The sequence below is a fragment of the Somniosus microcephalus genome, chromosome 6 (assembly GCF_052327205.1).
Source record: "Somniosus microcephalus isolate GS21.2 chromosome 6, FLI_Smic_1.0, whole genome shotgun sequence".
Classification (NCBI taxonomy): domain Eukaryota; kingdom Metazoa; phylum Chordata; class Chondrichthyes; order Squaliformes; family Somniosidae; genus Somniosus; species Somniosus microcephalus.
Genome location: NC_140992.1, coordinates 97474193 through 97501659, shown reverse-complemented (window position 1 = coordinate 97501659; position 27467 = coordinate 97474193). Strand labels below are relative to the sequence as shown.

Sequence of the window (27467 nt, the reverse complement as noted above, 5' to 3'; positions counted from 1 at the left end):
TTCTCTCCCTACCCCCCTTCAAACCCGCTTACACGCCCATGCCACATCACCAGCAGCCCCCGCTGTAAAGAAAGTGGAAGCTGAGGTCTGGTTATTGAAGTCAATGTTATGATCACAGTGCTGTAGAGTGCCTAAAGGAAACAAAGGGTGCTGTTCCTTGAACTTCCGTTGTGCTTCATTGGAACAGTGCAGAAGGCCAAAGACTGAGGACCGAGTAGGTTGGGGAATTCAAGTGGCAAGTGACGGGGAGCTTGGAGCTGCAGTTCGGACTGAACATAGGGGTTTGACAAAGTCATCACCACCTAATCTGCATTTGGTGTCCCCAATGCAGGAGACACTGCATGTTGAGCAATGGATAGAGTGTACTTAATTAGTGCAAGTAGAAGTAAATTGCAGTTTCCCCACCCTCCACACTCTCGCCCTCTTTCTCCTCTCCACACCTCAAGCCCTCGTCACACCCTCCATCTCTTCACCCTCTGCCCACCGCCATCTTGCTCTCCCATTTTCTTTTCCTTTTTTTATTCATTTTCTAATTAAGTGCTATTCATTTTTTTCAGTCCTCCTAGTATTACAGCCAAAATGTTGACATGTGCGATCTCTCCATTGATGCTCACTGACCTGTCTAGTTTAGCATTTTCTGTTTCTGTTTGATTTTCAGCATTTGCAGTTTTCTTAGCTTTGTATTGACTGAGTGAAAAGCAAAGACCTGATTGTTTGTTTGCAGCCGTTGGCATCTACCAAGGAAGCAGTTGGACTTCCTTAGAGCTGATGCAGCACTTATAGTCGCTGAACACCGAGTGAAGACCAAGTATCCTCTCCAGATGATATGGGGTAATGGTGAGGTAGAGCACAGGGAGTATGGGCAATGGTACGGAAGATTTATAGAAACAATAAGAGGAATATAAAAATATTACACCCACACAAATACAGTCCCCACCACTTAAAGCGTTGATGTTAATGTGATGTATTTCAAGAGCCAATAATAAAAATATTTAAAAATGACCCTGTATGAATCGACACCATTTCAGTAGCCCTAACTGTGTAATTGAACCCCAAAGAAGTAACTTGTAATGTTCCAAGGGTTCTTTTGCTGGTCACTGCTTTCATAGTAATCACAAAGACCTTGCTATTTTACTACCCCTGCCCCGATGGAAGCTCAGCAACATAGACTGAGAAATTGCTTTGAGACATTTGGCACTGTATCCAGTGTTTTTGCACAGTTGTGAAAAGGAAGACTTGCATTTATATTGCACCTTTCACGACCTCAGTACGTCCCGAAGCGATTTACAGCCAATGAAGTGTAGTCACTGTTGTAATGTAGGAAACACGGCAGCCAATTTGCACAGAGCAAGCTCCCACAAACAGCAATGTGATAATGTCAAAATGATCTATTTTGGTAATGTTGGTTGAGGGATAAATATTGGCCAGGTTGTATTGAATACTGCTGTGATTTGAATACAGGAAACTTTGTGCTATCTGGCACCGACGGGACCGAGCTGTTGCCGTCCCATCAAAACTGCCGGACAAACCAGCGCTAATGTTAAAACATACGGAGATTTTGAGCTCCGTATCTGGCAACAAACCCTGTTGCTTAACAGCTTCTAAACAGTCGGCCGTACCTTGCAAGCGTCTTTGTAGCTTAGCAACAGCTTCAGCGAGACCTTGTAGACCCTGACTGGTGGGGGAAAAAAAAGCAGCGAAAAGAAAAAAAACCTAACGAAACGGCTCCTGATTTTTGCCGGTGGCTCGAGCATTCCGGACAGTTAACCTCCGGGTAAACCAAAGTTTCCTGTAGTACAATTTATACAAATTTAAAATTATATTTGCCATTCGATTCCATTTGAAAAATATTAATTTGAGTTCTTGCACTGCAATGCATGAAATGATTGACTGGCTGAGTAAAATTCTGATTTTTATTGGATGCTAATTATAGTAGCTGCACATACTAGTTCCATGCTTGAATGTGGTTTCAGTCTGTTTTAAGAATAGGAAGCTGTTGTGTAAATTTCCTGGGGAATGCAATGAATAATGTTTCAAATGTGTGGGCTGCTTCTTGCCTGTTTGCAAACCTGTTGGTTTGTATGCTTATTTTTAACCAACTATTTCCTAATCATGACTGACGGATGTTAAAAATAAGTATTTTGAAAACAAAAAGACAAATTTAAAGAGCTAATTCAATTTCTAACAATCACTGATCGAAAGCAAGAACTTCCTCCCCTTTATATTCTCGAACTTTAGTTAAAAAGGCTGTCATTCCATTAGTCGTTTTGATTATTTTTGGTATCTGGCTACTGCATTTTAGTGATCTGTGTACATGGACCCTGAATCTCTTTGGACCTCCACTGTTCCTAGTTTTCGCCATTTAAATAATACTTGGATAATCCTTTTTTGGCCCAAAATGGATTGCCTCGCGCTTGCAACCTTGATGATGCGAGTCGACAGGCCATTCTATTATGGGGTTATTGCATATGAGCCTAGTCGCAGCCTTTCGAGACATCCACATACACACTGGATAGCAATCAGGAACCTTGGTTGATTCAGCCACTTGCTTATGCCAGAAGTCCAGAGATGACTTGAAGTGCCTCTGTCATTGCCCCTGCAGAGATCCGCTATTGACAAAAAATGGGACTTCCTGTTTAATCTGCTCACCGGCTCAACACATTTGGCTTTTAGCAGAGCTGGCAGCCCGTGCTATTGGAAGGAGGTTTTCAAACAAATGTTACTTTTTGATGTTTCAGGACTATATGCTATTTAATCTGAATTTTACAGTGGTGGTGATATCTGGTTATTTTTATGTGTATGCACTACTTCTGTTTCCTCCCATTCTGTGCACTGACTACAGCCGAGACCAGGCCTCCCTCAATGCTACACTGAACCAGACGCACGAATGCAAGACATCGGCACGGCGATAATGCTTGTCTGTTTTCCTGCTCCTCCCTCACAATATAATGGAGATTGAGCGAGAGATCAGAGCAACATCTTACCTCCCTCTAATGCTGCCACCTTTGTGTTTCATTTTCTCTCGAAATATAAATCTTCAAGAAGAGGTTATTTCATAAAAGCCAACAATAAATTAACTGAATTACAGCTTGGAAATCTCACCCTTTTGAGGTCCAGATCATACTAGTGCTGACTTTTTTTTGGTTGGGGAAGAAAAGAGATCCAGATAGCAAGACCAACGGATTATTGTAAACCAACTTGTCCAATTTTGTGTTTTGGCCTACTTGCTTGAATAACAGGAAGAATACTCTGAACAGTTACTGTACATTTCATTTTAGGATCTAAACATTGTCCTGAGGTTAGACCCGCAAAGGCGTCTAAATAATAAAACCGAATAATTGAAAACGTGCTCTATAACCAAACCTAGGTTAAATGTAAAAATATTTTTCAAAATAAGTTGCCATTGTGTTACAGGATTTATTCTAATTTATCCTATGTAGTAACTGATTTACTTAATGTGAGCAAACCCAGCAATTATCACTATGCGTTTGTTTCTCAGATTTTCAGAATGTTTTAGTTTGATAACAGAATCTCTTGGTGCCTGAAACTGTTTACCATACATTTCAGCTAGTGCAGATGTTTGCTGTCTGGTGTTTGTACAATACAAAGTGAAGTCTTTTTTTTTCTCAGGCTGTCATTTTGAAAACAGCAGTTCTACATTCTTTGTCCAAAATAACTTCACTTTAAACCAGCACTAAGGCCATTATTTCCCAGGCAGGAATTAATTTCTCCCAAAGGGAGAGTGGACCATATATGGAATGTAATGACATCAGGAATGTTTTGCTTGTGTTTGTCAAAATGCAGGAAACCGTGACAATGATCAGCTGAAAGAAATTAAGTTGAAATGATCATCTAAACAAGTACAGTATAGTCAAGGGACTTGTAACACATTTTAGGCTCTTGGATTGCTTCTTCTCGAGAGTACAGTATTTGCTTTTTGTTTGCAACTTAATCTACATCTTCCCTATGTGTTGAGAGTCGCAGCATGTTCAGTCTGTTGAGGCTAATAGTTTTGGCTGTTTTCAAGTTTACACTTGCAGGTGTTTGTTTTTAGCCAGTGTAGATTGATAAAAAGCAACTGGCTTATGTCTTGTGTGGTCTGGAAATGTGAAGATATCTTTAATGTCTCCATGCCTGAGAGATAATGAAAGCCTACATTTGTCCTTAAACAAGGTGTAAATGAATTGGTTCCTTGCCAGGAGTCAATAAATGAATATTTTAATTCAGAATGACAAAACCATTTTCAGTCATGAGTTTTAGAATCATTCTCAATCATCCTCTAGTTGAAGATTAGGAGCTTCGTAGCATTTTTCAATAAAATCACAATGAAAGTGTTTGACTGCCATTTTAGGGTATGGGTGTTGCACTGCTTGTCGGACGTACAGGCCCTCCTACCACATTGGATATATACTTGAAAAGGTAAAATTTTGCAGGGCTATGGGGAAAGAGCAGGGGACTGCGCCTAATTGGACTGCTCTTTCAAAGAGCAGGCACAGGCATGATGGGCCGAATGGCCGCCTTCTGTGCTGTAAGGTTCTGTGACTACATTTTCTAAAGTTTTATGTTGTTTTGAAGAAATCCAAGGACCATAGCTCTGAATAAGAAATAATAATTGCAAAGCTGCAATTTCAGGCAGAACTTGAGAAAGATGGTAAATATTTCTTAGTACTCTGGTTGAAATATTTGACCCGGCAGGACAGCATTGCTGAATAAGTGGTACATTCAGTGTGTTCCAGACAACTGACCCTCGTGCTTGGGCTGAAGGATGCCTGCTTGTGTCCCTCCTTCAGTTCTCTAATTTTGACTAAAACTGGACTAAAATCAGACAGCTGCATCAACTACCTTTTTTAATCCATTTAATAAGAATATTTCAGATATTTTATTTCTGTGGTCCGTGGCCTTGGTTTAATATCCTGCAGTCTGCGTGCGTCAGCATGTGTCTGACATTAATCTCGGGTTGTTGCCAAAAGAAACCAGAGAACAGCTGGTCCCAGTTGGATTACAATTGTATCTTGTGTGATCTGTGATGTGGAATACACTGATCTTGGGTAGGTAAGGTGCAATCAAATATGTGTGTGTGTGGTAAATTTTATCAGAACTTTGCACATTCAAACCTAGAAAAGAGGACAGTTTGTTTCTGCAAGCAGTACCTTTTCATGACCAAAATGGGTGATGGGCTAAACGGGGTGTGTATGCTTTTTAATTTAAATCTTGCAGCATTTACAGTCTTGATTTCCACCCCCCCCCCCCCCCCCCGGCCATATATGTAGCAAATAGCCTCTTGCTACATTGGCAATCTAACTTTTGAAGATCTGTAATATAGCACTGGTGTCAACATTGCAATGCCACTATTTAACCCATGTTCAGATGCCCATCCATGTACATGGGTTTCTTACCATTTTCCTAGAACCGGTACAAAGTTTGAAATGTGATTATCTTATCAGTTTTTGCATTATCTTTGGACACACTAGTATCCTTGTACATTATCATTCTAGCTGGGGATATATTTATCGGTAGAGAGAGCTATCTTGCTTTACCATTTGCTGTGCCCCCTCTTTTTTTAAGGTATATCTCTTTCTTTTGGGTGTTCTGTCATGCCTTAACTGGAATTGAAAGAGTGGATGGGTAACCTGTTTGGAAGACTCTCCCCTCAGGTGAGTTCCTAGCTGCGCGTCTGGCCCAGTGATAACTTGCCTCAGTGCCCGTGTACCCTCTCCCATGGGAAAATACCTAGCCTTCATTTCGCCCCCCTCTATAACATGATGGTTGGATCAGCGACTCGCTGGAGTGACAAACGATAGGTGCAAGCCCACATCTCATCATTTTGGCAGCAAGTGTTGGAGCTTCAGTGAGCTGAATCATACTTGCCTTGCGATGATTTTAAGATGAACCTCGTAATTTTATTCTTGTACCAATCTGGCCAAACTGGAAAGGGACTAGGTAAAATTCAAATTTAGCCTCTTTGTACCAGGAGAAAAAATTGAATCATTGCTACATTTGTGGGCATGGTACAAAATGAGTGAAGTTATTACAGTAATTGTTTAAGCAGAGTGAAATGAGATTTAGCTGGTACTTCTAAAAGAAACTGCGTCTGATCATCTACATCAGTAGTAGGGAAAATGCCAGAGTCTATTATAAAGGATGTGATAACAGGACACTTGGAAAATATCAACAGGATTATGCAAAGTCAACATAGATTTATGAAAGGGAAATCGTGCATTGGTTGTCATCTTCCAAAATTCTATCGATTATGGAACCGTTCCTGCAGATTAGAGGGTGGCAAATGTAACCCCACTATTTAAAAAGGAGGGAGAGAGAAAACGGGGAACTACAGACTGGTTAGCCTAACCTCAGTAGCAGGGAAAATGTTAGAGTCTATTATAAAGGATGTGATAACAGGACACTTAGAAAATATCAACGGGATTAGACAATTTATTATTGGATTTATGAAAGGGAAATCGTGTTTGATAAACCTCCTGGAGTTTTTTGAGGATGTAACTGGTAGAATAGACAAGGGAGAACCAGTGGATGTGGTGTATTTGGATTTTCAGAAGGCCTTTGATAAAGTCCCACATAAGAGGTTACTGTGCAAAATTAAAGCACATGGGACTGGGGGTAATATACTGGCATGGATTGAAAATTGGTTAACAGACAGGAAACAGAGAGTAGGAATAAATGGGTCTTTTTCGGGGTGGCAGGCGGTGACTAATGGGGTACCGCAGGGATCAGTGCTTGGGGCCCCAGCTATATACACAGTATATATCAATGATTTGGATGAGGGAACCAAATGTAATATTTCCAAGTTTGCTGATGACCTGAAACTAGGTGGGATTGTGGGTTGTGAGGAGGATGCAAAGAAGCTTCAAGGTGATTTAGACAGGTTGACTGAGTAGGCAAATACATGGCAGTTGCAGTATAATGTGGATAAATGTGAAGTTATCCACTTTGGTAGGAAAAACAGAAAGGTAGAGTATTATTTAAATGGTGATAGATTAAGAAATGTTGATGTACAAAGGGACCTGGGTGTCCTTGTACACCATTCACTGAAAGCAAACATGCAGGTGTAGCAAGCAGTTAGGAAGGCAAATGATATGTTGGCCTTCATTGCAAGAGGATTTGAGTACAGGAGCAAGGATGTCTTACTACAGTTATACAGGGCCTTGGTGAGACTACACCTGGAGTACCATGTGCAGTTTTGGTCTCCTTACCTAAGAAAGGATATACTTGCCATAGAGGGAGTGCAGCGAAGGTTCACCAGACTGATTCCTGGGATGGCAGGACTGTCGTATGAGGAGAGATTGGGTCGACTAGGCCTGTATTCACTAGAGTTTAGAAGAATGAGAGGGGATCTCATTGAAACGTATAAAATTCTGACAGGGCTAGACAGACTGGATGCAGGGAGGATGTTTCCCCTGGCTGGGGGGTCGAGATCAAGGGGTCACAGTCTCAGGATACGGGGTAGGACATTCTTCAGAGGGTGGTGAACCTGTGGAATTCTCTACCAAAGATGGCTGTGGAGGCAAAGTCACTGAATATATTTAAGAAGGAGATAGATAGATTTCTGGACACAAAAAGGCATCAAGGGGTATAGGGAGAGAGCGGGAATATGGTATTGAGATAGAGGATCAGCCATGATCATACTGAATGGCAGAGCAGGCCCGAAGGGCCAAATGGCCGACTCCTGCTCCTATTTTTCTATGTTTCTATGATCCAGTTAGCAGTTCTGAGAAAATATTTTTCACAACCATGTCTTCTGTCTCGTATACTTCAGGAATAAAAATGACCATGGTTTGAAAGCTTGAATATCATAGAACAATGTTGGTAACCAGCAGTTTGCTGTTACAGCTTGTGTACATGTTGAATCAAATATTAGTGTTGGCAGCAAGAAGCTATCATGGGTGACCTATATGTTCTACCTCACAAGACCAGACAGACTCCCTTTTGTTTTCAGCATCTGAATTTGTTCTAAATGGCTGGATCAAAAATAATCACTGCAGTATATCATGACTCTGAGCAGGATTACAGGCAGTCATGGTTTAGTCATGATACCTTAAACTAATTGGCAGCCGAACGCATCTTTCTGGTAACTGAACATTTTTTGTTATAAATATACTGGATAATAATCCATTAACCTTGCACTTTAGTACCAGTTTGTTTCAATTTGGATTTATTCATTACATTCTCACTTTTCTGCATTACCCGATGCCTATGGTGTGGGTTAGACTGGCCTTTTTTATAGATCGAGTTGTAATGCTGCTCTGGCATCAGCATTTGATTGCTGTGGCAAAGAGGTTTAAACAGGATTTGATTGTTGCTCTCCGCTGTAGTGCTGATGGCCCTGAAAAAACAAGGCCACTTTCTGAAAGCTGCATTGCCTCTGAGAACTTTGCTCAACAATTGACACACATTAACTTGGATAAATATGCCGAGGTACTTCACAGTTGGGAGTCAGATCTGAGCAGGAGGAAATTAGGGGAGTGGTGCAGGTGAGCTAGCTCTTAAGGAGCCATTTGAAGATGGGGAGATAGGGAGAGGAAAGAACCGATGTTTCTGTGCTCAATGTTGAGTGGTGATTGGGGTGGAAGAGAGACTGCATGGTAAACCTGTGTTGGAAGAGCAGGCCTCAGAGCTGGTAAATAGGATTGGAAGGAGCTGCAGCTATGGAGGATTTTCTAGACTCTAATTTTAAATTTGATGCTCTGAGGGGTAGGGAGCCAATGGTGGTTAAGGTGACAAGTGAGTGGAATTTTGTTTGGCTCAGATGTGAGTAGCAGAATTCTAGATGAGGTGGCATTTGTGTAGCTTGAAGCACTCACTGGACAAAAGTTTTGGAGGTGAAGTATGTATGATAGACAGTACAGCGACAGTCACAGAATTGATGGTGGAGGGGTAAAGCTGGGTATTCTCAGCATACATAGGAAATTTGTCTCCACGCTTAATGGTAATGTCACCAAGGGTAAACATAAAGGAGTGGCCAAAGTGAAATCTTGGGGCACACCAGGGATGATTGAAGGATGGGAGGAGATCTTCTGACTGTTGGGGAAGGTAGGAATGGAACCATGTGAGAGCTGTGCCATGATGGTGGACTGCGCAGTAGTCAGTGCGGTCGACAATATCAAAAGTTGCAGAGAGGTAGAGCAGCGATAATGTGTTATGATCACTTTTACCAGGCCTGTCTCGGTGCTGTAGATAGGATGGATAGCAAGAATAAAGGGGCTGTTACATTTGTGAACTGTCAAATGTTCCAATAATCCAGACAGAACAATAGAACTTTTTTTTTGGTCAAGTGCTATGGGAGACATGAGACAGTGTAAAGTCTTCATGAAATTACAGGTATTACAATGATCCTATAATATGACACATTTGTATCCAGTTCTGTAATGCAGTTTAAAGTAATGCTGGCTATGTGTTCTTGAATCTCTGCGCTGGATTTTGTCGTTGGGGACGGGACTGCTTTTTTTTGGGTTTTAGTCCCGCCCCCAATGACGTCCGGCCAAACCACGCTATTTTCCCTTGATTGACCTTGTTAAGCCTGCCAATTAAGGGGGAAAGCCTGTGACAGGACGTCGGCATATGACTTTTCATCTGTCAAAATTTTTTAGAGAAGCTGTCAAACACTGACAATCTCTGTTCTAAGGTGAGCCCTTGTACTGAAGACTCACCAATAGGGTTGCAAAGGGGTGGAAAGTTTCTGGAAATTTTCCACGGGAAGTTTAGCTTGGGAATTTTGGGAATTTTGCCCAAAAAAGCACATGCTAGCATAATTTTTTTTGTATTTCTTTTTTTTCCACAGGTCCTCTCTTAAAATTACTAACCGAGATGGAATCTTAATTATTAAGGAATTTCTTAATCAATATATGTCTATCTTCTTACTTGGCTTGTTTTAATAATTACAAGTTTTGTGTGTGACTGTGAACAAATGTGTCCTGATTGGTTGGATGAGTGGATGAGCGATTAGCTCCCTCTATTTGTAACATTTGCATATCGAATTGTGATTGGCCTGCAGGCATCTGTAAGACTGCTATAGTTTTTTTAAGATCCAGGTTAGGGGTCCTGAGGGAAGTCATTTTGTTTTCTGCTGATGTTGTGATGATGCAGTAAGTAAATCAGACTTTATACCAAATAAACCAGTTACTTGTTGAACTCTGCTGTCCTTCAATTTAAAATATACAAAATAATACACTATTGGTGATGTAGCGTCGTGTGTGTACAGGTCATGCTTCCATCACATGGAGCATCAGCAAAAATGTACTCGCCCTGTTGCAATCGTGCTGATCGACCGCAGTTCGACACAGAGATGAATGCCCTTTATTTCTCTGCATAGAACAATGCCACGTTTACCGTCAGATGTGTGGAAGCATTTTACCCCAGGCATTAAAGATGGAAAGACTGTGTACATGTGCAAACACTGTAGAAAGCCATATGTAAAGAATGCCACAAAGATGCAGCAGCATTTATCCAAATGCAACAACTTCACTCAAAGCTCACAGCAGTCAGCCCAGAGTTCCTCTGCTTCCATTCAAGAAGATGATGGTTCTCATTCAGCATCAGGCTCCTTATCATCAGCAACTCCTGGCCCACTTGGAAGGTTCTTTGATACAATGGATAACCATAGCCAGAAGAATGCAGATGAGTGCCTTGCTCGAGCTGTATATGCAACAGGCTCACCCCTCATGCTCACAGCCAATGTGTACTGGAAGAGATTTTTCAATGTTATTCGCCCTGCGTACTGTCCTCCCACCAGACATGCTTTGTCTACTTATTTGCTGGAGGCTGAGTATAAGAGTCCAAGGAAAGCTCAAAGACACGAAGGACAACAGACACACAGGCACATACATTGCTGATGAGCTGAAAGCGGTCATCAACGATCTTGGATCACAAAAGGTCTTTGCAGTAGTTACTGACAATGCTGCGAATATGAAGGCTGCTTGGGCTCAAGTGGAGGAGGCCTACCCTCATATTACGTCTATTGGGTGCGCAGCTCATGGGCTTAACCTGCTCCTCAAGGACATCATGGGTTTGAGAACCATGGAAGCACTGTACAAGAGAGCCAAGCAAGTTGTTAAGTATGTCAGGGGAAAACAGGTAGTTGCAGCAACCTACAACTCCAAGCAAATGACACAGAACAAGAACACCACACTGAAGCTGCCCAACAACACTAGATGGTGAGGTGTTGTCATAATGTACAACAGCCTTCTGGAGGGTAAGGAGTCGCTGCAAGAAATGGCAATATCCCAGTCTGGGGATATGGAAACCACCATCAAGAAAATACTGCTGGATGATGTGTTTTGGGAGAGAGTGGTTAGCAGCCTTAAACTACTCTCGCCAGTAGCATCTGCAATTGCTCAGATTGAAGGAGATGACGCTGTCTTGTCAGATGTTCTCAGGCTTTTTACTGATTTAAAAGAACAAATCAGCATTGCCCTACCCACATCCCTGCTGCTCAAAGCAGAGGAGAAGGCAATTGTTCAATTCATACAGACGCGTCAAGAATTTTGTGTCAAGCCGATTCATGCTGCAGCATACATACTAGACCCAAAGCATGTTGGGAGACCAATACTTTCTGGAGAACAGATCAACAGCGCTTACAGTGTGATTTCTACCCTCTCACCATCTCAATCTGGATGTGGGCAAAGTTCTGGGAAGTCTGGCAAAGTTCTCTACCAAGCAAGGTCTTTGGAATGGGGATGGGATATGGGAATCATGCAAGCATATCAGTGCACATACCTGGTGGAAGGGACTTTGTGCATCTGAGGCCCTGTCACCTATTGCATCGGTGATACTCCAAATCCCACCTTCATCAGCGGCCTCTGAACGAAACTGGTCACTTTTTGGGAATACGCATACAAAGGTGCGCAACAGGCTGACTAACAAGAGAGTGGAGAAACTGGTGGCTATCCGGGCGAACCTACAACTTATTGAGCCAGATACAGAAGTGTCCACCACACAGCTAGACACTGACACAGGAGGAAATGGACACGCCAGAGTCAGAGAATCAGGAGGAGCAATGAGGAGTAGAAGACTCAAAGGGACAAAATAAGGACAAATTACAGGCTAAATAAGCTGACGCTCTTTTTATTTTATTTTAGATGGGTCTTTTTTGTGGGGGTTCAATAAAGATCAAAATTATAACCTAAATAAAGTTTTGAAAGCCTGTTTTTATTTGTATGGAACAGTATGTCTATTTTGACGACAAAGATAATATAGGGGTCAGAGACAAAAACCATCAGTGTGCAAAAAAACTCAAAATTCCCATGGAAAGTTCCCTCTTTTAAAAATTCCCAGAATTTTGCAACCCTACTCACCAAACCTCTTTCCTCAGCAGAAATCAGATGGCTGCTGCATCAGAGAATGCAGCAGCCATTCTGTCATCTCTGCCGTTGAGATGGGGTACCTCTGGATCCCCAAGGGTTGAAGCCTGCAGGAAGAAGCAAAGGTAAGTAAACTTTTTCTAACACTTTACACTCACCTTTCATACTTACCTCTCCACACGAGCACCCATCACTCACCTCCACAGCACACTTTTCGACCCCTCTCAGCCCCGCAGACCCACTGCTCGCCTCGCTGACCTTGGCGAGGTTCGCAGCAGTTGGGAAGCCCACACTTGCAGGGGTAAAATGGGGATAATCCTCTTAACTGCCTGTTAACTACCTGTTAACAGGCAGTTAAATGGCTGTAATCCTCTTCCCGCCTCAAGGAGACGGGTCCTTGCACGAGTTGGGGACCTGCCTCCCGGGAAGATGGCACGGAGGCGGGTTGGGAGCAGGTTCAGTTCCTGCTCCCAGTTTCTGCCATTTTCTCGGCAGCCCCGCCTCCATACCCACCTCCCCAGGGCTGGGAAAATTTCCCCCTCTGTTTGCTGCCAGCTGTTTTAGATTTTTTCCAGGTTTGCTTTTAAGGCGCATTTACACTGCAAATTTAGTGAAGGTGTGAAACCAATTCCACTTTGCATCAATGGTTAAACCTGTTGTGTACCAGACATTAAATTTGCAGTATAACTCTTGGAGTCTGGGCACAACTTTATACCTGAACGAAGGGGAACCTCCCTGGTGGGAGTAATCATGTATTGCTTCATTTTGACACCACCATTCGCAGAATAAATCAAGTATGGTGTTGAGCCTGGTTTCCAAAGTGTGCAGGTCACTTTGTAAACCTACTTGATCTTGATTTAAATGTTCATGAGCAGAGATGTTCCTCATAACAGTAAAATTAAATTTCTAATTTTTGGCAGACCGCTCTGCCCATGTATTTATCCAGCCAGTGCCAGAGCGAGCGCACGCGCTCAAATGTTGAAGTTACAGCCAGACTGGAACCAAGCACTGAGAATGGGTGCTGCGTTGAAACCCAAATTAAATTGTCTATTTAATCCACTCATTTTTACATAGAATTACACAGAAAGAGGCCATTCAGCCTAACTGGTCCATACTGGTGTTTGTGCTCCACATGGGCCTCCTCTCACCCCTCTTCATCTAACGCTATCACCATAACCTTCTATTCTTTTCTACCTCGTGTTTATCGAGCTTCCCCCTAATTACATCTCTGCTATTCGTCTCAACTACTCCTTGTGGTAGCGAGTTCCACATTTTAACCACTGTCTGGATAAAGAAGTTTCTCCTGAATTCCCTATTGGATTTATTAGTGACTATCTCTTATATTTATGGCCCATAGTTTTGGTCTCGCCAACAAGTGGAAACATCTTCTCTGTCTACCCTATCAAACAGGGGTCACAGTCTCAGAATAAGGGGTCGGCCATTTAGGACTGATTAGGAGAAATTTCTTCACTGAGGGTGGTGAATCTTTGTAATTCTCTACCCCAGAGGGCTGTGGAGGCTCAGCCGTTGAGTATATTCAAGATGGAGATCGATGGATTTTTGAATATTAAGGGCATCAAGGGATATGGGGATCGTGCAGGAAAGTGGAGATGAGGTAGAGGATCAACCATGATCTTACTGAATGGCGGAGCAGGCTCGAAGGGCCAAATGGCCTACTCCTGCTCCTATTTCTTATGTTCTTATGTAACCCTTTCATATCTTAAAGACCTCTATCAGGTCACCCCTCAACCTTTTTCTTTTTTATAGAGAAATAAATTTAAAAAATAAATCTGGTAATCCAAATGTATTTAGATAAACCCTGTTTTAAATCACTTTTTCTTTAAATAAAATCAAATTCTATTTTAATCCTATTTATTAGCAGTATTCTTTCTGATATGTTCATTGGGAACCAAAATGAAAACTTTACACGGGAGTTTTCCAAGTTGAACAGTCTAATCCAGTACAGCCTGTTTTACACTTGCGCAATTAGTTAATTTTTTTCCTTTTGGCTTTGTAAGATTTGAGTGGGAAGGGTAGTGTACATTGGTTTATTTTCATGATCGTGAAAATGTCTGTTTTGCAAAAGTTGAGTACTTAAACAAAGTTAGATTCAGAATTGATCTCTTCCTCCACAAATGTGAATTTTTACAAGATCCTTAAGAGAATCCATAAAATGTGAATCTTTATTGCATGGCTCAGTATTGAACATTGAAAAATATCTTTTTTTAAAAAGAAAATGTTCATTTGCTTTTCTGCTTTTTACCATGTACTTGTTCAAGGAATCTACTCCAGAATAAGGCCTTATTTTACAGTTCAGTAGATCTTTTGAGACTCCTATTTCAATTTGGAAAATCATTGGGATGCCTGTTTTGAGATTTCCGGGTAGAACCCACATCATTAGTATGTTCCACATTGTACAGATCGAGTGAATTTTGATCATGGAATTACTGACATAAATTGTTTCTCATTTTATTTTCTTCTGTACAAGTGTCACCTTAATTTGGTAGGTAGTATTCTCGACTGAGTCAGAAGGTTACAGGTGCAAGTCCCACTACTGATCTTGAGCGGGTAATGTGGGCTGACACTTCAGTGCAGCACTGAGGGAGTACTGCATTGTCAAAGGTACAATCTTTTAAGATTAGAGACTTTGGCTCCCTGCCCAGGTGGATGTTAAAGTTATCACGACACTATTTAAGGAAGAGCAGGGAATTTTTCCAATGTCTTTCCCAACATTCCTTCCTCAAACAATATCAGCAAAAGAAGATTATTTTGAAATTTATTTGCTGTTTGTGGGACCTTCTGTGTGTAAAATTGGCTTGTCATGTTTTCTGACATAAGTGATTTCAAAAGTAGCATGTAAGACACCCTGAGGACATAAGGTGGTATATAAATGCAAGAGATATCTTTCCTCCCATAGTATTGCACTGAATTCTTCGACTTCAAATTCCTCCTTTTTATGAATATGGTATAAGTCTTGCTGTCACGTTGTGGGAGGGTCCAGTCTGACTACATTATTTTGAAGCATATTCAAGATACACTGAACGTAGAATATTGAACAATACAAATGCTTTGCTTCTGTTAATCAAACACTTGGGCAAATTTCATCCTTGTAGGTGAGCTATTTACTCCCGGAGCCAACAATTGTATAGAGTGCAAAAGATTGGAGTAATAATGCATTGTTTGAGCCCTCGGTAATGAAAATACTCTGTGGGTATTTCAAGGCTTAGTGTTCATGATGCTTTGGAAGTTCTAACATTGTTAGTAATTTTTTTTAAATGTTGTCATTTCAATCCTCAGTCCAAGTAAATTATGAATTGCTTTGAAGTTTTCAGTAAATGGTGGCTTTAATAAATTGATTCATGTTAACATTTGCTTTCTAAACAAATAATCAAAGAATATATTGTTCTAAAATTGTGCTGAACTAAGAGTTCTCCTTTTAAAATTACTTTTATGTGGTAAAGTCCATCAACAATTTTTTTTGTCCTAGGCCACACTGAACCTCTGTTTAAAAACAGTTTCACATTCTATTGGGGAGTTAGTATAATTGACAAGTGGGTAAGCTCTTTAGCGTCGTTATACTACCAATGTTTTGGGATACAAGTCAAATGAACTTTGTAATATGGTGAGGAGTCTCAAATTGAGACAGTGGCTATTTATAATCCAAATCTGGCCCAGTCCTGATCTTTTAACACCACCTTGTGCACTGATTCTTTGCACTTTTTATTCTGGGTTCACTCTGACTAGGTTCTCTGCTCCTGCTCGGGTTGCAGCCCGTCATCTCCAGGTAGATATCCCATGCTTTGTGATTTTAAGTGGTACTGTAGCTCGGTCTACCTTGACCCAGCCGAAGCAGGTGAATGTGTGCCCCAAAATTGGGCTACAATATCATTGACTGCAATCACAGTTGTTCAGGAGGTGAGGGCTCAGAACATGAGACTTGAGCAAGAGCGAGGAAGTCCAGTCCAAGCAAAGCTGAGATTGAGAGACGAGGAGTTAATCAGGAGACTGATGCTGGAGGATCCAAGAAGGCAGATTCTGGCCTGGAGCAAGTGGGGGTGCGCTTTGCCAAAGTGACCTACAAACCAAGAAGTATTATGCAGTTACTGGACAGCAAGCAAATAAAATAACACACATGTTGAGTGAAAAGTATAGCTAAGTACATGTTACAAGGCAATTTAAAAACCTTTGCATTCTCATATTAACTTTGCAATTCTATTGCACGAAAGACTTGCATTTATATAGCGCCTTTCACGACCACTGGACGTCCTGAAGTGCTGTACAGCTAATGAAGTACTTTTTGAAGTGTAGTCACTGTTGTAATGTAGGGAAAGCACCAGTCAATTTACGCACAGCAAGCTCCCACAAACAGCAATGTGATAATGACCAGATAACATTTTAGTGATGTTGATTAAGGGATAAATATTGGCTAGGACAAATGCTCGTCGCAATTATAATTAAAGCTGAACAATTCAATATGATCATTCAATCCCAGCCCCGCTCAGATTAGTCTCCTTGCTCTCAATTTCAAATTCTGAGCCCAATCCTTCAGTTCCAGCTCAGTGTCCTGTTCTCTATGATTACAGTTGATGGCACTTTACTCAACTTTGGGTCATTCTTTCAATTACTTTTAGTTGACACAGACTCTGTTCCCTACACACAGACTCCATCCCCCTCCCTGGCCACTGTCTGAGGCTGGACCAGACTGTTCACAACTTCGGCGTCCTATTTGACCTTGAGCTGAGCTTCCGACCCCATATATTCTCCCATCACCAAGAATGGCTCTATAATATCACTCGTCTCTGTCCCTGCCTCAGCCCATCTGCTGTTGAAACCCTCATCCATGCCTTTGTTACCTCCAGACTCTACTATTCCAACACTCTCCTGGCTGGCCTGCCATCTTTCACCCTCTCTAAATTTGAGCTCATCCAAGGCACCGCTGCCTGTATCCTAACTCGCACCAAGTCTCGTTCACCCATCACCCCTGTGCTCGCTGACCTACCTTGGCTCTCGGTCTGGCAACGTCTCAATTTAAAAATTCTCATCCTTGTGTTCAAATCCCTCCACAGCCTGGCCCCTTCCTATCTCTGTAACCTCCTCCAGCTCTACAACCCTCCCGGATCTCTGCGCTCCTCCAATTCTTGCACCTTGCGCATCCCCGATTTTCATCACTCCACCATTGGTGGCCGTGCCTTCAGCTGCCTAGGCCCTAAGCACTGGAATTCCCTCTCTAAACCTCTCTGCGTTTCTACACCCCTCTCTAAGATGCCCCTTAAATACTACCTCTTTGACCATCTGTCGTAATATCTCTCTATATGGCATGGCATCTGTCTAATGACACTCTTGTGAAGCACCTTGGGATATTTTACTACATTAAAGGCGCTATATAAGTGCAAGTTGTTTCATTTGTTTTCCACTATCCTATCTGACTGGAACTCAGAAAATGGTAGACCAGTTCTGGAGTCCAGACCAGACACGTATGTGTGCGGGTCAAGGATCAATCAACTCTTCTGCTTCACAGGCTTTTGTGGTCTCTGAGAATGAACCACAATATGGAAGCATTATAAAGATTAACATTTTTATAGGGGTGATCCTGACCTTGTTTCCTTAGTGCAATGCAATGTTTCTACAACCGTGTCGCAACATTAATTAGTTATACATGGGATTGTGAATATCCTGGCAAAAAGCAATGTATTACTGGAAATTGTACCTTTCTATTGTTTAGTGAGACCACAACAAAAGTCCTCTTCCTCTTCCACACAACGTATTTTTTGGTGCAGCAGAAATAGGGGAAAAAATAAGGAAAATTAGGAACTTGAATAAGAATAACCAATGCAGAACTAGAGACTTACTCAAAACTATAAATGTTCTCGTGACTTGAAAGCCTCCAAGTTCTGCTGCTTTTCCTTTTACCCCCACCCTCCTTCTTAGGCAGTCCCTCGGAACCGAGGATGACTTGCTTCCATGCTAAAAATGAGTCCTCGGGTGACTGATGAGTCCAATGCGGGACCTACAGTCTTGTCACCGGTATCATCAGTTAGAACTGAATGTACACAAGTGCTTGGTCTTGAGGACTGTAGGCAGGTAGGGCCTAGCTAGTTGGGGGTTTCCATAAGAGCCAATTTAAAGACTATTCTTTGCACACTTTCTACAATCCCAAATGCTACACACAAAAATCTTTCAAATACTGGGCAGATTTGTAAACTATATTTTGTATTTTCAGTGGGAGTATCAACCAATGGGTAAGAAACCTTTTATTTTTGCCTGCAAGCAAATGTACCCTGGGGTAGATGATGGCAAATTGTTTGGCTTTATTTATAATGGTATATACTATTCAAAAATAGAGTTGCCAAATTAATATCCAAATGTTTTGGGTTGGAAGACCAAAGACATTGTGTTTTCACCCCCATCATAAACTCTGCTTCCTTGCCACTGACTCCATCCTTCTCTCACTGGCCACACTTGGGCTGAACCTATCTTTGTAATCTTGGTAACCTGTTTTACCCAAAGTTGAGCCTGTAGTTCCATATCTTATCCATCACCAAAGTTTCTTACTTCCACTTCTGTAACATTACCTGTCTTTTCCCCCTACCTTGCCCCTCCTACTACTAAAGCTCTCATATAATCCTTCGTTGTGTCCAGACTTAATTACATTGTTCTTGTTGGTGTCTCATTCTCCACCCTCCATAAACTCTCAACTTGTCTAAAACTCTAATGCACTAATCCTCCCTTCACCCTCGCCCGCCCCCTCACTCTCTCGCTCGTTCCTATATATTTATCCATATAGACATCCAACAATTTTTTAAAAATTAACTTTGTAGGTTCTCCCACAACATCTGACTTGCAGAAATTCCTATGTCAAATTGTTCTGATCTCCATTTGTGGCTGCTATTTCGTTTTGCCACTAGAAAATTGTTCAGGCATTTAAGAATCTGTTAAAATGATCTCATCTTCTCCAATTAGACACTGATTGGTGGGTATACACTGGTAACTGCAGCAGCGAGACCGTATTGAAACAATTAACATTTCATTTTAGGTGGCTCTAATATACTGAGGGGTTAGGTCACTATGTAGTGATGCTTAAGCTTTGAGAGCTACTTTGTTCGGTAATCCATATGTTGCCCGGCTACAACAAGGTTGTGATCAGTTTGAGAAAGTGAATCAGTGCAAGTTTTATTTGGCCTCCCTGTGCAGCCAGATGTTTGTACTTTTCCTTGCCACAGGCTCCCATGCTCCAAGTTATAGGTCAAAATAACACGTGATGTGTTTCAATCAAATTGTCCAGTGGCTATCTAATGTGCTGTAGAACTATGTGGTTGATGTATTGCATCATAAAGAAAACATAACGTTCGCCAAGATAACTCGGCTGCTGATGACTCCTTTCAGTGCCTTCGATGTTCCCTTTGCTTCCTTATCAGTAATTACCATTGCCCTTTAAAATGCTCATCACTTCTTAGGGAATGTTGAGGGCTTCTTCTTGAGCATCGATATGAAAAAATTGTTCGTGTAATCTGCCGCAGGTTGCATGATGCCACCTCACCATTGGTGCCTTTCAAAGGCCTTGTTGCTCCTCTGACTTCTCTTGTCTATATTTATAGAACAATTTAAATGTTCTGTGCGATCCAAATCTCAGTGTCTATATTTGTAGACTGTCCAACCAGTTGTCTAACATATCCTTATGGACTTCGTGTTAGAGTCATCGAATCAGCACAGAAGGAGGCCATTCAGCCCATTGCGCCTTTGAAAGAGCTATCCAATTAGTCCCACTCTCCTGTTCTTACCCCATAGACTTGCAAATTTTTGCTTTTCAAGTATATATCAAATTCTCTATTGAATCTACTTTCACCACCCTTTCAGGCATTGCGTTCCAGATCATATCTTGCTGCGTGTTGCTTAGTATGTGTGTAGTGTGTTGCTGGTCCTCTGCCTATGCTGTTTTTGCGCTTATTGTTAAGTGATGTGCAGCAATGGCACATTGAGTGATTTTATTTTTTCCCCCTTTCACATGGGGAAGTGTTAGTTTCTTCTTTCAACCTTGCCAAAAAAGTATAGCTGAAATTGATTTTAGGAGGTTTAATTGCAGTTTGAAACCCACACATTGCTTTCTTTAGTGTTTCACACTTTTGTAAGGAGTAAGGAAAATCCATGGTAATCATGGAGAATGCATTCCTCTCCTGAACAGTGGTAAAGTGTTTAAAAATGAAATCTGCAAACCTGCATTTGTCTGAATTCTGGAATGAGTACCCACTGCAGTTATAGAAATGCAAGCTGCTTTCTCCTTCTGCTCCACCCCCTTTTAAATTTTCTTCCATCATTTGTAGGGGCCATTTGGAAATCGCAAAAATAACGCCGGTTAGCAGCTCATTGCAGTTTAAAACCCTGAGGTACGAGGTGTCGGCTGTTCAATGACCAGTTAGAAAAATGGCAACAAACATAAATGAGCTTGGGAGGTTGAAACACTGAGAGATCCTGATTTTTAAACCTGCATTAAAAATGTGATTTTTGCAATCGGTTACAAAACAAATGAGGGAGGAGCTGACAGAAATTAGTATCTCTAGGGATATGGTGCTGGGTAAGTTGAGGGGACTGAAGGCCGACAAATCCCCGGGGCCTGATAAACTACATCCTAGGGTACTTAAGGAGGTGGCCCTGGAGATAGCAGATGCTCTAAGGATCATCTTCCGGAACTCCATTGACTCGGGAACAGTACCCGTGGATTGGAGGGTAGCTAATGTTACCCCAATATTTAAAAAGGGGGGTAGAGAGAAAGCAGGGAATTATAGACCAGTAAGCCTTACATCGGTTGTGGGCAGAATGCTAGAGTCCATTATCAAGGATAAAATAGCGGAGCACTTGACAAATGGGGAAAGGATCGGACAGAGTCAACATGGATTTACAAAGGGTAAATCGTGTTTGACTAATCTGCTGGAATTTTTTGAGGAAGTAACTGGTAAAATAGATGGGGGAGAGCCAGTGGATGTGGTGTACCTTGACTTCCAGAAAGCCTTCGATAAGGTTCCACACAAAAGATTATCATGCAAAATTAAGGCTCATGGGATTGGGGGCAAAGTATTAACGTGGATAGAGAACTGGCTGGCGGATAGAAAACAGAGAGTTGGAATAAACGGCTCGTTTTCGGAGTGGCAGGCAGTGACCAGCGGGGTGCCGCAAGGATCTGTCCTGGGACCCCAGCTGTTCACAATATATATAAATGATCTGGATCAGGGAATTGGATGCAATATTTCCAAATTCGCTGACGACACTAAACTGGGAGGAGGGGTGGGCTCTGATGAGGATGTCAGGAGGCTACAGTGCGATTTGGACAGGTTGGGGGAATGGGCGGATACGTGGCAGATGCACTATAATGTGGATAAATGCGAGGTTATCCACTTTGGGGGTAAAAACAGGAGGGTAGATTATTATCTAAATGGCAATAGATTGGGAGATGGGGAAGTGCAGAGGGACCTGGGTGTTCTTGTGCACCAGTCACTGAAGGAGAGCATGCAGGTGCAACAGGCGATTAAGAAGGCAAATGGTATGTTGGCCTTCATATCAAGGGGGTTCGAGTATAGGAATAGGGATACCTTACTACAGCTGTACAAGGTGCTGGTGAGACCGCATCTGGAGTATTGTGTACAGTTTTGGTCGCCCCATCTGCGGAAGGATGTTCTTGCCATGGAAAGAGTGCAACGGCGATTCACCAGGCTGATACCTGGAATGGCGGGAATGACCTACGAAGAGAGATTAAATAGTTTGGGCTTGTACTCACTGGAGTTTAGAAGATTGAGAGGGGATCTCATCGAAACATATAAAATTATGGCAGGCCTGGACAGGCTGAATTCAGAGAGAATGTTTCCAATGGCCGGGGAGCACAGAACCAGGGGCCACAGTCTAAAAATAGCGGGCAAATCATTTAAAACAGAGATGAGGAAGAATTTCTTCACTCAAAAGAGTGGTGAGCCTGTGGAACTCCCTGCCACAGAGGGCTGTGAAGGCTAATTCAATAAATATTTTCAAGAGAGAATTGGATATATTTCTGAAGGCTAAGGGGATTAAGGGTTACGGAGAAAAGGCGGGGACGGGGTACTGAACTGGTAAGATCAGCTATGATCTCAGACGAAGATCAGCCATGATCTCATTGAATGGCGGAGCAGGCTCGAAGGGCCGAATGGCCTACTCCTGTTCCTATCTCTATGAATCTATGAAAATTGGGCCTGAGCCCTGGTGACTTTAATTGACATGGCTCATGCCATTAATTACTGAAGTTATTTTATCCAAATATCAGAAGGGGGAAAAAATCTATCTCTGGATTTTCTTTTAAAAATTTGATTTCAAACCAGTGAACCATTGCTGAACACCTCATTAAAGCGCATATGTGGTTATTGTACCAAAGCTGAGAAATAGCAATTTTGAAGGATGTCTTTTAGTTGTTATCTTGACTCCGAAGATTCAGTTTGAATGCAGAACTTTTGACTTCAGTGTGTTTTGAGCCCCAGGAGGCTGCAAGATTAAATAAAACAGTTTTACTTCCTGTAGTTCTAAATGGGCGAACTGGCCTGTCACTCTGCTGCCAACCGGTTATTTTTGCAGTTTCCAAATGACCCCTGCAAATGATGGAAGCAAATTAAAGAGGGAGAAAGCAGCTTGCGTTTTCTGGAATGGCAGTGGGTACTCATTCCAGAATTCAGACAAATGCTTTTTTGCAGATTTCATTTTTAAATGCTTTACCACTGTTCAGGAGATGAATGCATTCTCCATGATTATCATGGAGTTTCTTACTCCTTACAAAAGTGTGAAACATTAAAGAAAGCAACGTGTGGGTTTTAAACTGCAATTAAACCTCCTAAAATCAAGATTTTCACCCCCAGAAAGAGGTAAATGTTTAATGTGCATCTCGCTGTAACTTTTTTAGGTTCTCTGATCTACATTTGCATTTTATTAAACTATTCTACAATCATGGGTACATTTTGATGAAACCATTATACAGGTTTAGCCATATCAAATATTTTATCAAGCCATTGTTTAATTAATTCACACACACCTTTTCTGAGATCAACGTATATTTAGGTGTGTAATCACTTGCATTTTGTCAACGTACACTCGCACACATAGTTTTATGAAGTCATTGTGCATCTTGACTGAATGGAGACATTTGGTTGTTGCTTGCACTGGGAGCAATGCAGCTTGTTTCGGGGGGAAAGGGGAACTGAGGTAACTTGTTTAACCTTGGTTCTGGGGCGGGGTGGTTAGATGGTCTTGGGGATGGTTAACCTTGGGTTCTGGGGGGGGGTTAGATGGTAGTGAGGGCTCTGCACAATGATCATATTGGTGTGGCTCATGCCGGTGTATGGGTTGCTGCGTCGAGAAGTCTGTTTGTGCTGAGTGGGTCTCCAAGAATAGATCTCGGACTGCCTAGTACTTCTCCATTTCCAGGTGGAGGCCAAATATCATTCACTCTGACCGCTATCCCACATTTGCCACAGCCATGTTTGTTGTGTGATGGGCCACAGAGAAGGGACACATCTTGCAGCTAGCAATGAATTGTGCTAGCCTACTCATTGCAGGAGGCCCTATTGAATCAGTGGGCAGGCCCAGCAGCACTGAGATGGGTCTTCTGGGATGTGAGACCAGTCATGTTGGTAGTGCTGTTCAGAATGTCTGGATGTGAGGGCATGGCCAGAATATAGTGAGGAGGATGATGGCCCCTCCAGCAGTTGTCTGGTATGGACGGGTGGAATTTATGGCGTGGTTTCAGAATTTTTAGTACCAGTTTGTCTCTGTGGTCTAATGCCTTTTCCTGTAAGTAGACTGTTCCATCATGCCATCTAGAATCTGTACCCATTTCTTTCCTCTACCCTTGCAGTATTGCATCATGAAGGTCAACACTCACTCTGTTTACTGGGTTTAACACTAGACTACCAGATTTTCTTAAATGGTGGATATTGCCACAAAGATCAGAGGTTGACAGATTAAGCCATTGTTTTTAGTTTTTATTAATTATGATCTCGGTTTCTTTCTAATAACCTGAATTTCTAAAATGTGTAGCACTACCATGGTTGAAGTATCACATTGCCATGGCCTTCTCCAGTGTATTGGTTTTCTCAAATATTTGTGAAAAGAGTCCCTAAATCTAATTTACATTTTTATTTGAGATTTTTATTTTTAAACCATACCATGTTACTTCACCTTCCAGTGGGGGCTTGGACTAGTTTCTGTGCCATTTCGTGTAGATGAAGCTATAGCAATCTTCAGAAATGTGTTTTTTTAGTTGCAGTTTTTGTAATAGTGCCCTTGCTGCGGCTCACACTCGAAATACATTTCTGTCCTTGTGCTCCATTTAAAACCTTGGAATCATTCCAGATGGACAAAGGTTTTAAATATATCTGCAATGGTTATGAAGCAGATCGCTCATGGAAGGAGAGGTCAGATATTCAGTTACGTGGATTTGAGTGAGCCCTTCATAACTTGGTATTCTGAGTTTTTTTTAAAAATTGCTTGAAAGCTAGCATGCTCCAGGTCAGTTAAATTATCCTAGACACACACGCACATACAACCATCTCCCTTGGCCAAGTTTTTCTGAGCCATAATTGAGCTGACAGCTACACAAGTCTGGATTTTTGTAATAAGTTGTACTATGAATGCCAAAGGTTGCAAGACATTGCTGCTTGTCCTGGGGACTGACAGTAATAGCAAGAGATCACTGCTCGTCTTGACATGGTTTTTGCCCGTTGGTGACAAGGCGACAAAAAGCTGTAACGCTGTATAGTCTTTTAACAGGTTGTGATGTAAAACTGCACACAAGAATTTATTTTTAGTGACATTTTTAAGGATTTATTACTACATTTGTTATGTATATGGGAACGCTTCTTTGAGACTATCAAAATATTCTACACATGTAAGATTTAGTGAGGGGGTGACTTAGTGAATATAAAGAAATTCATATTATTCAGCTCATTCCAACATTAACTGGGGAGAATGAATGAGCTAGCGAGGTGCAATGGTGCCCTTTCTGTGGGTTATGCTGAAATAATCTACAGATCAAACTTGCATATGGCATGTACTTCTTGTCCACAGACATTACTTCCTGCTATTGTTTTGGTGCTGCTTTTGTTCACATTTGCTAGTGTAAATTGCTGAATCAGCTGTCACAATGTAGTTGCAGACTTTGGCTAGTGGGCTCTGTGGAGCGAGCTTTTAAAGTGTTTCTTTGGACTTGGTCACGGTTTGTTTAAGAAAAATGCTTGTATTCATTGACTTTGGGGGACAACACACTGGCAATTCTGTGAAAAGAGAAAAGAACTTGCATTGATATAGTGCATTTCACCACTTCAGGACGTCCAAAAGCGTTTTATAGTCAATGTGGTACATTTGAGATGTTGTAACTATTATAACGTAGGGGGGTGATTTTGCCAGTGGGGAGCTTTTGGAGGCAGGACTCCCACTTGTCGAGTTTCAGTCCCGCCTCCAACAACTTCTGGCCAATCCACGCTATTTCCCCTTGATTGACCTTGTTAAGCCCGCTCAGCGGGCTTAGCAGGCCAATTAAAGGAAAGCCAGTTACAGAGAACGTCCGCATATGACGTTTCATCTGTCAGAAATTTTTGACAGATGATTTGTCATCGTTTGACAGCTCTGTGAAGCTGTCAAACAGTGACTTCTCTAGTTTCATGAGGTCTTGAATTCATCTTTCTTTTGCAGAAATGAGATGGTTGTTGCATCTGAGAATGCAACGGCCATCTCATCTGCAACACAGAGGTCCGAGACTCTCCGCATACACGCCGACTGAAGCCTGCAGGAAGAAACAACGGTAAGTACACTTTTACTAACATTTTGCACTTAGCTCAGATACTGACCTCTCCACACTTGCACCCATCACTTACCTTCACAGCACACTTTTGCACCCCCGCAGACCCAGTACTCGCGTCGCTGACCTGGCGGGTTTCGGAGCCTTCGGGAAGCCCGCACTTGAGGGCAAAAAATGGGGATAATCCTATTTTCTGCCTGTTAACTAACTGTTAACAGGCAGTTAATAGGCTTTAATTCCTTCCCGCCTCCAAGGAAACGGGACCCGGTGTGGGACGGCTACCCGTCTCCTGAGAAGATGGCAAGGAGGCAGGTTGGGCACCCGCCCCCAAATTCTCCCATTTTCCCGGCAGTCCCGCCTCCACCTCCCCAGGGCTGGCAAGATCGTGCCCCTAGTATGTATAGATATAATTATTATGTATATGGATATATGATATTCTACATAGACATTATGCCTTTCAGGCTGAATGCATGTCCTTCCTGGACATTGCCGTTATTATTGAGAAGGCAACTGTTACACAAGTCTTACTGGCCAGGTGATAGTCTTGTGGCTTTTATTGTACAAAATGGATGTTACCAGAATAGTTTGTGTATCAAACTATGTCATGTCCTGTTACTGTAAATGTAAACTTCAGGAAGAATATATTTATAGAACACTGATTCCCATAAAGGATGTATTACATTTCCTGCTGAGAAGTTGCCTTCTGTAAGATGAGGTTCTCTGTTGAAATGATTTCAGTGTTGTTTATAGGAGGAAAAAATTTACGTCCTTGGTGTCTAATTTATTTTGGTCTCCAGTATGATCGATCAAGTCACATTTATATATTCCAGTTCAAGAGTGGGCATTAAGGAGCAGAAAGTCCAAACTTTTTCGAGTGGGGTGGTGGTGAATGCAATATGACAGTCTTGGAAATTAGCATAAAATATTTGCTGCAGATATATTGAGAATAGTTTGTAATAACTTGTGTTGTGTTTAAAACATCTGGTGTGTTGAAGCATGCAAATCACAATGGTCTGTATTTATACCAGTGGTGGTGGTAATTGAAATTAGGCCAGGGGCCCAATGGCAGCCCACCTCCTTGGCCAGCCTACTGCTCCATGCGTGTCTGGTCCTCATTTCAGAGCCTGCCAACACTGGGATGTTGGAGATCAGATTCAGGGGAAGAAGATTAAAACAAATTAAAAAGGGAAAATGGGGGGGGGGGGGGCGGGTAGGGGAAATGGAAAAACAAAAAACACATGGGATTATTTTATTGTAGGTCTGAGATTGACCCTCAAGCAAGACACTCCGAAAGTACCTCTGTATTCCTGCCAGCAGATGTTCAAGCCTGTTAGAATGGAGTTGAAAATGTGTTT

At 42.0% G+C, this 27467-nt stretch overlaps 1 protein-coding gene across 15 annotated transcripts in view; it reads left to right on the top strand.

Annotated features, from left to right (window-relative positions):
- Positions 1-27467, top strand: part of LOC147115941 (SH2/SH3 adapter protein NCK1-like) — a 238719-nt gene that overhangs the window by 54368 nt on the left and 156884 nt on the right. For 3 of the 15 annotated variants that reach the window (XM_085990604.1, XM_085990602.1, XM_085990596.1), the window contains exon 3: positions 659-837. The exons of 8 other annotated variants lie outside the window; for them this stretch is intronic. The gene's annotated coding sequence lies outside the window, so the exon portion shown is untranslated. Of the gene's footprint in view, positions 1-658; positions 869-27467 lie in introns of all 15 variants that reach the window. 4 more of the 15 variants (XM_085990600.1, XM_085990599.1, XM_085990594.1 and 1 more) reach the window with 2 other exon arrangements.